Source organism: Elaeis guineensis, chromosome 1, assembly GCF_000442705.2.
Source record: "Elaeis guineensis isolate ETL-2024a chromosome 1, EG11, whole genome shotgun sequence".
NCBI lineage: Eukaryota > Viridiplantae > Streptophyta > Magnoliopsida > Arecales > Arecaceae > Elaeis > Elaeis guineensis.
In genome coordinates this window covers 32656057-32670309 of record NC_025993.2, presented here as the reverse complement: position 1 = coordinate 32670309, position 14253 = coordinate 32656057, and positions in this window count along the sequence as shown.

The window sequence follows — 14253 nt, the reverse complement described above, 5'->3', positions numbered from 1 at the left end:
AGTCCTTCTAGAGAAGGACTCTTGTGCCGCCCCTTTTCCCTTGTGCGCCTCCTTTTATTTTTACACCAACTATTCCATGAAAAAACCATTATGGCATGGTCCTCTTGGGTGTGGATAAGGAGAGAGAGTCTCAATCTAATGGGATTTTGATTTTCTAACTCAATTCCATTCCGATTCAAATCTAATTCAATCTAAATTGAGTCAAATCTAATTACGAATTAAGTCCAAATAGAAATCCAAATTAAATTAAATCCAATCAGATTAGATCTAATTTAATTTGATCTATATTTGATCAAATTAAATAATTAATAATATTTACAAATTAGTCCTCTTATAACTTACTAATTGTTAGCAAGTCCTTCATGTAACTTTTATATGTTAGTCCAATCATCAATCAAATTGATAATTGAATACTTTTATAATTTGAAATCACTATTTAATATCTTAATTAGTCAGAATCTCTTTTCTGTGTGATTTCGTAAGTTCTATTCTATCTAATAGTGAGATATATTTTAATCTCTATCAAAATATCATTGAAACTCCTTTTAATGGATTGAAATAATTTCAACTCTGTCCATCAAGGATCATCGATCATCAAGATGATGCTTGATGAGTCTCACAATCTATCAGTGACATCTAAAAATATGTAGTGGCAATCCAATAGAATGAAAGTAATGAATCTCTAGGTATAGTTACCATATGATTCAGTTCTTTTATTATAAGTCCTAATAAGATAGAGGTTATGAAAAACTTATCAAATTCCATCATCTATCATATGCAAGATTGGCTCAACTCGAGTTTATTTATGAATTTTTATAATTTTTTTTTCAGTATTCACACTAGCTTTGGCCAAAGACTTTCTAAACTCAATCTCATGAATCATATAGGACTTTTTCTTTTCTACTAAAATCGATAGATTGTATCTAGATGCACATCCTATTTCTACAATGAACCTACTGCAACCAACATACACCTCAAGACTCTATATGATTAGGAGATCGAGTTATGGTGTAGTCAAACTACAGCAACCTCATTATAAACAGTCGAGGCACTGTAGGTCAAAGAACTATTCACGCTACTACAGCATCAAGAAAGTCACCGATGAGTGAGTAGATATCCAAGTGAGTTCTCATGTTGATCATGCTCGGTACCTTTGTTCTCTAATAAATATCTGCACTCTCGCTCCAGTATCTCCATATTGTAGACTCGAGACTCGTCTATCCATAAGAAAACCATCTATGCACCAACCTATTTAAATCAATCATCATCCCTATGATGATCTTACGGTCAGGAACAGTTTATAAACTAACTATTAATGATATATGTCTCAAATTCTCAACTCTTGAGAATATGTATCATCATTTTGTTAATTCATTGGATGATTCATGGATACATATACTATATGAATGATAATTAATCATCCTAAATAATTAGATCAAGTATTAAATTATTTTTTAGAAAGAATTAATGTATCAGCCCGATTGGCTTCTAAGGCATACATCTAATAGTTGACTTCGTGTTATTGGTGGCAGTGCCTCTTGATAGCATGGCTATATTATGTCCTAGATTTAGAGTATAGCACCATTAATTCAATAAAATGAAAGATGTTTTTGGCCTTACAAGTTACAACCATTAATACAAGCATTGACTATATGACCAATAGAATTAAATAAAAAGAACAAAAATATGGCACGTAGGTTGATAAGAGAGAAATTAGAAAAAGGAAATCTTGATGATGCTCCCAATTTGCCTTTGCTTTATCATCTATCTTGCTTAAAGAATGAGTTCTTTATTGCTACATGAATATTTGAAGTATTTCCCTCATTTCAAAGATAACAAGGCCAATCCAATACGTCACCAATGGTAGCGGTCTAAGTTTGAGACAGTAATCATGCATCTCTGAATTTAAAGCTTCTACATAAGCCCGGTCTCCAATGGTTGAAGTGGTTTTCTTTCAGAGAGGATTGAAGGGAGTAAGATACTCCCTCCATAAATACTAGCAAGGGATTTGCACTATGCAGAAGTTTCCATTAAAATATAAAGATAAACAGTCCAATATTCTCAATTTTATAGTCTTAGTTAAAGAATATAAGATATACAATTCAATCAAAAGAACTTACAAAGAAGTCAGTTTTCTTCCAATTTTTCTTCCTCACATGTGTCAATAATTGAAAAGCAAATGTTACATTAGTATTTTGAAAAAATTGTTGATATATCATGGTAAAATGAAATAGTTATTATCAAAAAAAATAAATTAGTTACTTGATATCAGATTACCCAATGTCAAGTTTGCTGTTAGATGGTAGTGCTGTCGATTCTTTGTAAAAGAGAGGAAATTTTTTTACTATATAGCAAAGAAAAATATTATTAAATAATTAGTGCAATAGTTTAATACCTGATTGTAAGAAAAGATATTTTTGGAGTAGTTTACTGAAAGATTTTTAAATATATGTATTTTTTAGAAGTCGCAATCACCACTTCCTTCGAAATTTGCAGTGAAGAAGATCCAACACCAGAAGCTTCATGTGAGCTATCCATTAGAAGATCATCATCCTAAAAAATTTTTGTTACTAGAAAATTATGATTATCACTCCCAATGTATTGTAAGCTAGACATAATTTAAAAGATTTTTTCAATAACTTTTGGAATAACAAATCTATTTGATCTTGGATCGACGACAAGACTAAATGCCGGTATACCAATTAATTGTTGAGCTAATTTTTTAAATATAATAAAATTAATATCATCAATGTGATTTTCGACTATTGCATCCAGCTTGTATTTTTAAAATTCAAATATCAGAAGAATATATCTATTCAGAAGAATAAATTATCCAATCTTTTGTAAAGTTTTAATATAACATGAAAGTGAATATTTTTTTACCATGGCACTAAAGGTTGGTCATCTTTGTTGTATTGGTTGCACCAAAAATTATCACCATATATTTTGATATATTGTAGATCAACATGCTTTGTACCACCAGCCATAGGAGGTATTAATCGCTTTCAATTTTTCTTTACGTACAAATTTAACCCCCTGCAAAGAAAAAAAAAATCGCTACAAAAAAAGATATGTATAAATTTAATTTTTTTTTTGTTTGTTTACATTTTTTATTGTCCCTCAATAGTTTGTAGATCCAATTCTAATATTTTTTTAATTATTTTTTTGTTTGCTATAGCTTCATATGTAGGATCGATAGTCGCAACTTATCTTTTCTTCGTAAATGCAATTGCAGCTATTATTCTATTAAGCTTGTACATTATACTATGAATCCATAAATTATATTATATAAATTTTTTAATATATAAAATAATATACTATATTTTTTAACCTATTATGATATTCTTGTATTTTAGGAATTTGTGTAGCTATATAATATTTAGATATTGGAGAACTAGATAAACAAATTTTATCTGTATACATAAAATATTATTAATATTCTAGTTTCATCATTTGAATTCTATGAGAGTAAATATTTTTTAGCAAAAAAAAAACATACCTCTATATGTCCTATACCCATCAAAGTAATTATCACCACACCCATCTATTTCATTATCCGAACCATATTTTCATTGAGTTCTTTTAAAACTTTTTTCCAAAGTGTGATTGGTAATTTTTCTATACTCAAATATTATTAGTGCAAAAAATGGTGTTAAAAAGTTTAAGTTGAGGTTTGTTACTCTAGATCTTCTATTCCTATGTTTCTTTTTTTTTTGACTATTTTTTATCTCATATTCATTTCTTCAATAGTTCCAAGAGTTACAACATGTCCTCTTACTTCTCTGAAGGATAAAAAAAGAAAACTAATCAATTTAATATTTTTTCATTTTCGATGTTCAGCATAGTTATGCTAATTTGTACTTATGAAATATATATCATTATAATTTCTATATGGTAGTTCATTGAATCTAATAAAATAAAATTTCTGAAGTGGTATAATACCCATATCATTATTGACTTATTGTACACTAGTCCATCTATTGAAGTAAATAATGTATTGGTAAGAAGCAACTCTGAAATTTCTTTTATTCAAGGTGGCATTGAATTTTTGAAAAAGTAAATCTTTCCCTCCATAAGTAAATTCTTTAGGTGTAAAATGTCTTCCTTTCGAATAGATGCTTGAATCATAAAACTCTATATAAAGTAAAAATACTTATAAACTTAGGAATATTATTTGTCATATGCAAAAATATTTAAAATTTGAAGATGTAATATACTAATCTTTTCATCAAGTAAGATCGAATTAACACTTATCGACTGATTATCAACATTTAGATTTATCAAGTCCCATATACATGCAACTTTGACTTTGATTCTCTAATTGCATTTTTCTAAAGTTAACTATGAAAGTAAGTTGTACTCCATTTTTTTTTCTATCATGTTTAATGATATAATTATATTCAATATTAGTACAACTATATAGGTTATGCGAAGGAAAGAAACAGCATAAACAATAAATTCTTGAAGGTACATTCGGAAAAGTTTCTATGTAAACAATATTCTTTATAAATATTTCTAGTATACCATACTCATTAATTTCTTATAAGGATTTTAAGACCTTTATGTGAACTGACACATGAAAGGGCATCATAAAGTTGGCCATGTGAAAATATTGGTTTAGGTAGATATAACCTAATTTTTTTTAATGTTTGTCCCTGACTTTTGTTGATTGTCATTGCATAGCAAAGTCTAACAAAAAATTATCTCCTTTTAAAAGTAAACTGTCCTTTTATTTTTGTCACCTGCATTAAGATCTGAGAGATACAAATCTTTTCATCAATATGATTTCTGCTGATGATTATTACCTCAAATACTTTCACTATTAATTTGGTTGTGATAAGTCTAATTTCATTACAAGGTTTGACACTTTGGTTGATGTTCCTTAATAGCATAATCAGAATGCCTATTTTTAATCTTAAATCATGATTTGGAATTTCATTGAATTTTAAATAGTTCAGAAATTTGACAGGATAGAGAATATCATCTGTAATCATGACCGTTGATGTTTTAAATACTTATCAATACTTTAAAAAAAAAAATCTATTCCTCAACCAGCGGCAATGAAAGTATATGCATATTTATCTCGTCAACTATATCATTTGTAGGTAAAATAATAGCTTGTTCCTTTAAATACATAGGATCAGAATAATTTTCTTCAAAATTTTTATGGACTTATGAAGTAATACATTCTATATAATTTCCATCAATCTTTATAATAAAAGTATCCAAAATTTCCATCCAATTTGCTTCCTCTTCTTCTTCCTAAAATTTTAATATTGGTATTTTTCCATCACCAATATTTAAAATCTATTCACTAAAGTTAATAAGCTTTTTTCTATGTTCTTCATTAATATTATTAATAAACAAACTCATGTTTTTTTTTTTAATATATAGATTCTGCAATATTTCCATAAATATAATTGGCTTATCGATACATCAATTATTTCAGCTCTTTCTCCTCCTTGAATAATTGAAAAAAATTGTTTGAAATCTCCTCCAAGAAATATTGTTTTACCTCCAAATAATTTTTCATCTGTGTCTGAATTATCTATCTATAAAATATCTATCAAAAATTTATCAAGTACTCCAAAATAGTTTCTATGATTCATTGGATCTTTATCCCAAACTATTAAGCTTATAGATTTAATTATTGCTATAAGTCGAGTCTCCTTTTTTATTTTACATGTCGAGAGATCATCAACATGAATAGAAAGTTTTAAATATTGAATGTGCTATTTGGCCACCTATAAGTAATAAAAATGTAATTTTCAAAAATGCTACTGTCGGAACAATCTTTTTCTCAAAACATATTTTCATAATAATTGTTCATTAAAGATATATTTTTTTAGTCCCTCCATGACCATATACGAAAAGTAGATAGCTTTTGTTTTTTTTTTTAATAGATTCCAATAGAGAATATTAAATAATTCTTTATTTTTCATTCAATCCTTCAAATAATTGTGAATACTCTTTCAACATTTCATATATATTACAATCTAATTTTTCTCTCAATAATTTATTACGAATTTCTTCTACTATAACTCTATTGAATATCATAGATTGTAATCTAAAAGAGAGCAATAATTTTTATTGAACAACTTTTCTAATTCAACCAAAATATAATTTTTCAATTGGAAGTCCTAAATATGCAGATTAGATATTTCCAAAATATTTCTTAATTTACAAAGCACATCATTTTCAAAAGGTTTTCAATGAGCTTCTCATAGTTTGTTTGGGTCAGCTACTTCATAATAAAGAGTGACAAAAAACTATCTTAATTCAAATATTGCCACCCAATAAGAAGCTTCATTCAATGTTTTATGCCATTCTCTATCATCACCTAATAATCCAAGGGTATTACATATAGATTGAACACTTAAATGAACAATACCATTTACAATTTTTATTTCATCATAATCTTTTGTTCCTTTGATAACATTCAAAATCATTTTCAAAAAATATAATTCACCAGAGTGTTAGAAAGTCAGGTAGGGTGCATTTGTAGATTTCAATAATCTTTTTGATTGCAGCGAAAAAATCAATCAGGTTAAATCCTTTAACCCCATATGCAATAGATCTCATCTAATCCTACCCAAGTTTAGGAGAAAAACATAAAAACATACATATGATCTGAAAATAAAATAAATATGAGATTAAATCTCAATACGTTAGCATGGATAGAAATTCACCGCTACCGATGATCTCTCGTTCGAAGGTCTTCGAGCCACGTACGTATCCGACCTCTACAAGTATCCATCGAGATCAATCTCAAATCGATCTTCTCGTAGTAGATCCTTTTTTTTCAAGTAGGACCTCATCCTTTAGAACCTCGATCAACTCTTTAATCTAGACTGTGGAATCAACTCTTTGATCTGCAGCCTTTTCTCTTCGTTCCTCGCTGAAGATAGACAGCTCCTCAACTCTTGGCATGTGGAAGGTGGGATGCCCAATCTTTGGGTGTGGGAAAGAGAAGAGGGAGAAGGGGAGGCATGGAGAAGGAGAGAGGGTGTTTTGGCTTCACAAAATTCTATTAACTCTAAACCCTAGGAGATCTTCTCTTTAAATAGACTCTACCTTGATCCAAAACAAGAATCCAATTAACTTAAAAAGGTACATCCTTATCTCATAAAAAATTTTACTTTTTTAATCTAATTTTTTTAAATAAAATCAGACTTAATTGGTAGGACATCAGCCCCTTATGGCAAGCATATGGGGCGTCCCATGGAATACAAGGCAAGTAGTTGGGGTGCCAACCCTTGGCGCCCCATTCTAAGGTTTTCATCCAAGAGAGGGGGCATAGCCCCTCTCTCTCTCTCCTCCATCCCAAGCCACAAGAGAGGGTGGGCCCCTCTTGCATTATCCAGAGAATTGGCACCCCTAGGTCCTGCCAAAAAGAGAGGTAGGTGCCACCCATCTTTCCTACTATTCCACACACCACTTAAAAGATAATGTGAAGATAATGAAGAGATAATGAGGAGATAATTATGCCAACTCATTGACTTAATCCAATCCTCTTAGGCTCATAATTAGGCACCCAATTAAATCCAAATAGATTTAGATTAGGTTCAAGGCTATGGATTTGATCCAATTGAAGTTTTGAGAAGAATTAGGTTTAATCGTATGCTAGCATGATTTTATTAAACCCAATAAGATTTCAATAAATCCTAATCCAATTAGAACTTCATAAATCTATTTGACAAATTCAAAATTAAATCTCTTAATGTGTGATCCCATAAATTTTATTCTATCTAGTAGTGAGATATATTGTGATCTTCATCACAATATCATCGAAACTCTTTTAGATGGGTTGGAACATTTTTAATTCTATCCTTCAAGGATCATCGATTATCAGGACGATGTCCGATGAGTCTCACAATCCACTAGTGACACCTAGTAGTATGTAGTGATAATCCAGTAGAATAAAAATATGAATCCGTAGGTGTAGTTATCATATGATTCAGTTTTTCTATCGTGACTCCTAACTTGACGGAGGTCATGGAGAACTCGTCAGATCCCATTGTCAGTTATATGCAAAATTGGCTCGACTCGAGTTTATTTGTGAATCTCGTAAAAAATTTTTTTTAGTATTCATATTTGCTTTGGTCAAAGACTTTCTGAACTCAGCCTCATAAATCATATAGAACTTCTCCTTTTCTACTAAGGTCGATAGATTCCTTCTTAGTGCATCCTACTCCAAACAGCAAACCTGAACCTACTGAAACTAACATACACAGCAATGACCCAAATGGCTAGAAATCAAAAAAAATATATAGTCAAACTCAGTAGCCTCGCTGTGAATAGCTAATGACACTGTAAATCAAAGGACCACTCACACCACTGTAGTATCGAGAAGATCACTGATGAGTGAGTAGACATCTATGTGATTTCTCGTGTTGGTCATGTTTAGTGTAAGTTGTTCTTTAACAACCACCCGCACCTTCATCCTAGTATCCTTATACTGTTGACTCGAGACTCATCTGCCCATAAGAGAGGTGAACTGTGCATCAATCTTGAATGGATTGATCACTGTCCTCCATGACGATCCTTTGATTGGAAGTATTTAAAAATTAACCACTAATTAATATATATCTCAAATTCTCAGTACTTTAATAATATACAAAAATAATTTTTATTAATTTTTAAGATAAATCATGGATACATAAACATAATTAGAATGAAAAAATTCTTTATTGATAATAAAAAGTTATAAGTACAAGTTTAAGCCCTGAAATTATAAAATATATCAGCCAACAATTGACTTCTAGGGTATAAATCTAACACAGAGCTTGAATATACATAAATAATTCTTCTGATTCAGTTCTTCTATTTTTGTCTGGTCCATATCTTATCTTTAGGATTCCATATCTATTTTGCTGGAAATTTAATATATGTTAGATCTCTTGCATCTTTGTATATTTTGTTAATCTCCATCCACTTTGTAAACATAATTTTGTTTATATTTTTTTGATTGAGAGTAATTGTTAGATTCTAATTTTTATGATAAGTCACAATGTGCATCATCAAAAGATGTAAAACTAATCATTCAACTATTAGTTTCCTTAAATGTATATCAAATTGAAAAAATCTTCACACACCTTTATATGTCAATAAATATCTATAGTCTAAGTATATTTTTATTTCATCAACTTGTTCCTACAGCTATTCTCTAGTGTCTTCATTTCCCTCATATTCTTTATAATTACAATCCTTATTTTGTCTCTACCTTTATTGATATATTTGAAAAGATATTTAATTATTTTTAACTTGTTGCACCATTCGACATTGATATGAACTTAATAATCGATCAACAAACTTAAATTATAAAGAACAACATATCTATTATCATGCATAATGCCATTTTTTAGGATACAATATTCATTATTTTTTATTTTATAAATGATAAATCCATTATCATCAATCATTGTTTTTGATCTAAAATTTTTAGAAAAATATTTGGAACAATGTCCTTTCAACATACATAGTGATTTTACATTATCAAGTTCCACATGGTCCATGTATCATAATTTTTTAGCCTATTTCATATCCAATTTGATCACTGTTCTTATCAAATATTTCTGTAGATATTATAGAATTTATATCCAAAGCTGTTGGATATTTGTGTTTCTAATCCAGCTATACTATGATACGAACATGTGGGAGGCCTCATTTTTGAAACTCTATTGCATACAAAACTAGAAAAAGAATTTGTATTAAAAATCTAATCATACATAAATATTATTCTTTTTACCATAATAAATAGCAACATGCCTGTAATTGATTTTTTTAAATGATGTTTTTTTGGTAATATCTGATATCAGTTCTTCTCATTTAATTTTAAAAACTCTACTGATAATATCGATCGGATCTATCTTCAAGTTTTTGACCAAAAAATGATATCCAAAGCTTCTTGAATTTTAGGTCATTATGCATTGCAGATAAATATAATGAGGAGATCAGGTTATCCATAATATCTGCAAAATGTCATTGCATCTTGATAATTTTGGATCATGTATCTCAGACTTCTAGTAAAACTTGATGGTAATATGATTCTCTTTCTAATTATATTTTCATCAATGTCTCCTCTTACAACTGCATCTTTAATATTTTTATAAATTTTTTATCTTAAATCTTTTTAATTTCTTCTGATATAAGCTAATTTGTCTTCTTTAATATATGAGAAAGCATCTACTACATATTGCTAAAATAGTCTAAGATCTCTTATTAATATTTTTCCTTCATTCATTCTTTATTGTAATCTATAAGCATAAAATTCGCTCATTATTACACATTGTCTTGTAGTTGAACATTATGGGGACAATCTCTATATTTTTATATATCTTGTATAACTATCCTCATCAAATGAAAATAGAATTGGATATTACATAGACATGAAGCTAGGGTGCAGATCACTGATTTATTTTAATTCTTCCATCTTATGCTTAACAATGATATTATGATGATGATCAATCTATCCAAGATCACCAACTATTAAACCATCTATTTCTGAACAAAAAGAGTGCAGTATTGTATAGTGTCTCTCCTATATTTTTCTATCAATCTTAACTATATTGGTGAGAAATCCAATTCTTTAAATCGATCTCTAGCCATTCTAAAAAATCTAACAATTTAATTTTCTTGATCAAACATATTCATTAATTCTTCAACTATCTCATGGTCAATAGCAGTGCATCATTATTAGAATCTAGTACTATAATTCTATTGTTCATTTTATTTTCTCTATCACATATATATAGCTATGCAAATCTTGGTTACTGCCCATCAACTAGCAATAATGAACCCATTCTATGATGGTTTTGACCATTGATCCAAAAAATATAGGGGCCTGGTCTAGTATTAATCTCATTATCAATTTTTGCCCTTATTGAGGTAAATGCAAACATAGAATTATATGCTTTAATAATTTTTCAAAATTTTGAAGCTCTTTTTTCTTCATTATAAACTAAGAAAGTTAGAGTTTCTTTAAGCGATGGAATATATACCCTCCCTTCTTGACAACATAGACTAAATTTAGGAGGTGATGTATCACATGATTTATTTACACATTCTTCACACCAAAAAAGAGCTCCATAATATTGACATTCATATTTAAGTTCTCTAATATTTAATGATTGAATACATATACCTACATAGTAACGAATATATGATTCAAAAAATATTATAGACTAGATTATAGAAGGGGGAAAAAGGCTTATTATTCGATCACTTTCTGGAATGTCTAAAGGAAGATGCCATACAAATATTTGGTTCAATCATGTCTATATTTGTGTCTTCCTTGGTATTGAAAACCATAGATGTATCCATAACTAAGAAGTTCTAATAGCTAATTGTATAGAGATCTCCTTTCTCATTAATAGTTGAATGAGAAATCATACGTATGTTTCTCCCTTTTCTGTTAATATCTCCATAATGATTATTAGGTCTTGCTATTTTTCTAGCTCTTCTCTTGGAAATAATGTTCATTCTTCTTACTCTATTTTATCTAGATATTTATGAAGATTCCATTGTACTTTCTAACTAAGAAAATGTAGAATACATACAGAGAGAACAAAATAAGTGAGAATCTGTAACAATTAGATATTATATATATAGAAAGAATTGTATACAAAGGAAGCTACAAAATTAGTAAATACCCATGGGGAACATAATTATATGATTGCATATTTTATTAGTACCTGAAATAGAAGGACATATGAGATGTCATAGGTTCAATTCATAGAACAATCTAATAAAAATTTTAAAATTTTAATAATTGATATTAACTTATATTCTATCATAGAAACACATAATAAATAGACATTAAAGAGCATTCAAAAGTGACATAAATATATACTTTATCAATACATGGAGTAGAAGAGCATGCAAAACAATGCAAATTCAAATTATGGGATAATGTAACCAAACATTATTGATTTTATTTCTATCACAATATTTTGTTCAAATATATCATAATTATTGCTAATATAGTAAAAAGAAAATAGAAAAGTTGAACTAATATACATAATAATACATTTAGAAAAAAGGGAAGGATATTTTATATCATGTTCTATCTTTCAGTTTACATCATTGTGTAACTATATCACCATACGTTGTTATACCACAAAAGAATATTACAATATGTTGACATACTCACTCTAAGATTGATTTTGATGGTAACAGAATATTGAGTAAAAATGATACTAATCATGTGTTTCAATGATGGATGTAGGATTTCTTAGATACTCACAATAAAAAAATTATCTATGAAAGAAATTCTCTCAAGATACCAAGTCAAAGTATTTAAAAGAACAAATTCTCACAAGTTTGATCAAGAAGAGTGGATCCCATAGAATGAAGCATCGACTCTAGCACATTGGAGGTATTGGCACAGACTGCGAGTCAACCCCTATAGAGCTCGAGTCCACTCTCTTAATTAGGATAGAAAAATATATTTTTAGAATTTCAACTCAAGTAACTCATGAAGAAGTCGAGTCGACTCGTAGATAGGCCAAGTTCATTCATGAAGATGGAGAACTGACTCTCTTAGAAAAGATAAAATATAGAATTTTTAGATCCTAAGAATGAGAAGACTCTTAAAGAGGATGAGTTGACTCATGGATAGCTTGAGCCGGCTCCTTAAGGCTAAGAGTCAACTCCTGACATGGAAAAGTTGTAACAACTAATTTTTCTATCCTTCTCCAATGGTTATTTCTCCACTCCAACAGTTAGTTCAACCCTTTCAATGGTCAAAACCTATTCTCTAGCTACTTTCAAGCCTATTAAAAGCTAGAGAATCATTTGGAAAGCAAGAAAAAAAGATTGAAAAGAGAGATACATTATCTATTAGAGTGATTATTTCATATCTTTGGAAAAATAAAAAAGTGAGGAATTTAATGCAAGGATTTCAGTGAGCTTTCAAGAGTTATCTATACCTTCATTAGCTACATTCACTCAAGCATCAAAGAAAAAAAGTTCAAGCATCAAAAGAGCAACTCATCAGCATCTTCTCTGAGCTTAAAAGAGTTTTTCTTTTATCTTTTACTTATGCTTAAAGTTCATATCTCTTGTATTTTAGGTTTCTTTATAAATTTCTTTAAGATGAAAGAAACTTGGGTTAGGCCCATCTAAACTTAGAATTAGACTTTGTAAGGTTTTGGTTGGTGAGCCCAGAAATCCAACTAGGCTAGATTATGATACAAAAAAATAATTATATAAGATTTTGGTTGATGAGCCTGAAAAATCAATTAAATTTGATTATGAGTTTGAATAAAACAATCATACTATAATTGGGATGATTGTAATAAAATTTTTAAGTGGAGCTTGGAGAGTGGATATAGGTGCAAGATTGTACAGAACCACTATAAATTTTTCGATGTTTGTGTTGTACTTTTTCTTTCTTACTTTATATTCTTGCCTTGCATTGATTCACTTAATTCTGCTGCTACACATTGCATATTCACCATAAACAATTAAGTTAGTTTGATTAAAGCACATAATTATGTAAATTTTAAATTTATTAAAATTTTTGAAAAATTCAATTCATCCCTCCTCTTTGGTTGCTAACCTTTTAGGCAATAGTTAGTATTAGAGCAGGTGCTCTTGTATCTTTATTTTCCTACAAGTCTCGAGCTAAAGATTATGGCTATCCTGGTTGGTTCCTCATTTATCGAAGGACAATCAATTTTTAGACCATCACTTTTTAATGACAAAAATCATATGTTTTAGAATGCACATATGAGAATTTTTATATAAATTTTAGATTATGATATGTGGAGAGTCATAATCAATAGACCTCATGCACCCACAACTTTAATCAATGGAGTACCTTCTCTCAAACTAGAAAAGAATTGAGATAAGTTTAATAAAAAGATAGCTCAGCTGAATACAAAAGCCATAAATATTCTTTATTGCTCTTTAGATATTAGTGAATTTAATATAATATCTACTTATATTTCTATAAAAAAAATTTGGAACAAATTGGAGATTACTCATGAAGGAACAAGTCAAGTTAAAAAGTCCAAAACTAATTTGCTTGTTCAAAAGTTATAAATTATTTAAAATAGAACAACATGAGTCAATTTCTGATATAGTTTTTTGATTTATAGATATTATGAATGCTTTGAATGATCTTGGCAAAACCTACACTAATAATGAGCTTATTTATAAGATTCTTAGGTGCTTTCCAAAGGTTTGAAAAGCCAAAATGATAGTCGTTTAAGAAGCAAGAGATCTTAGCCAGCTATCTATGGAGAAATT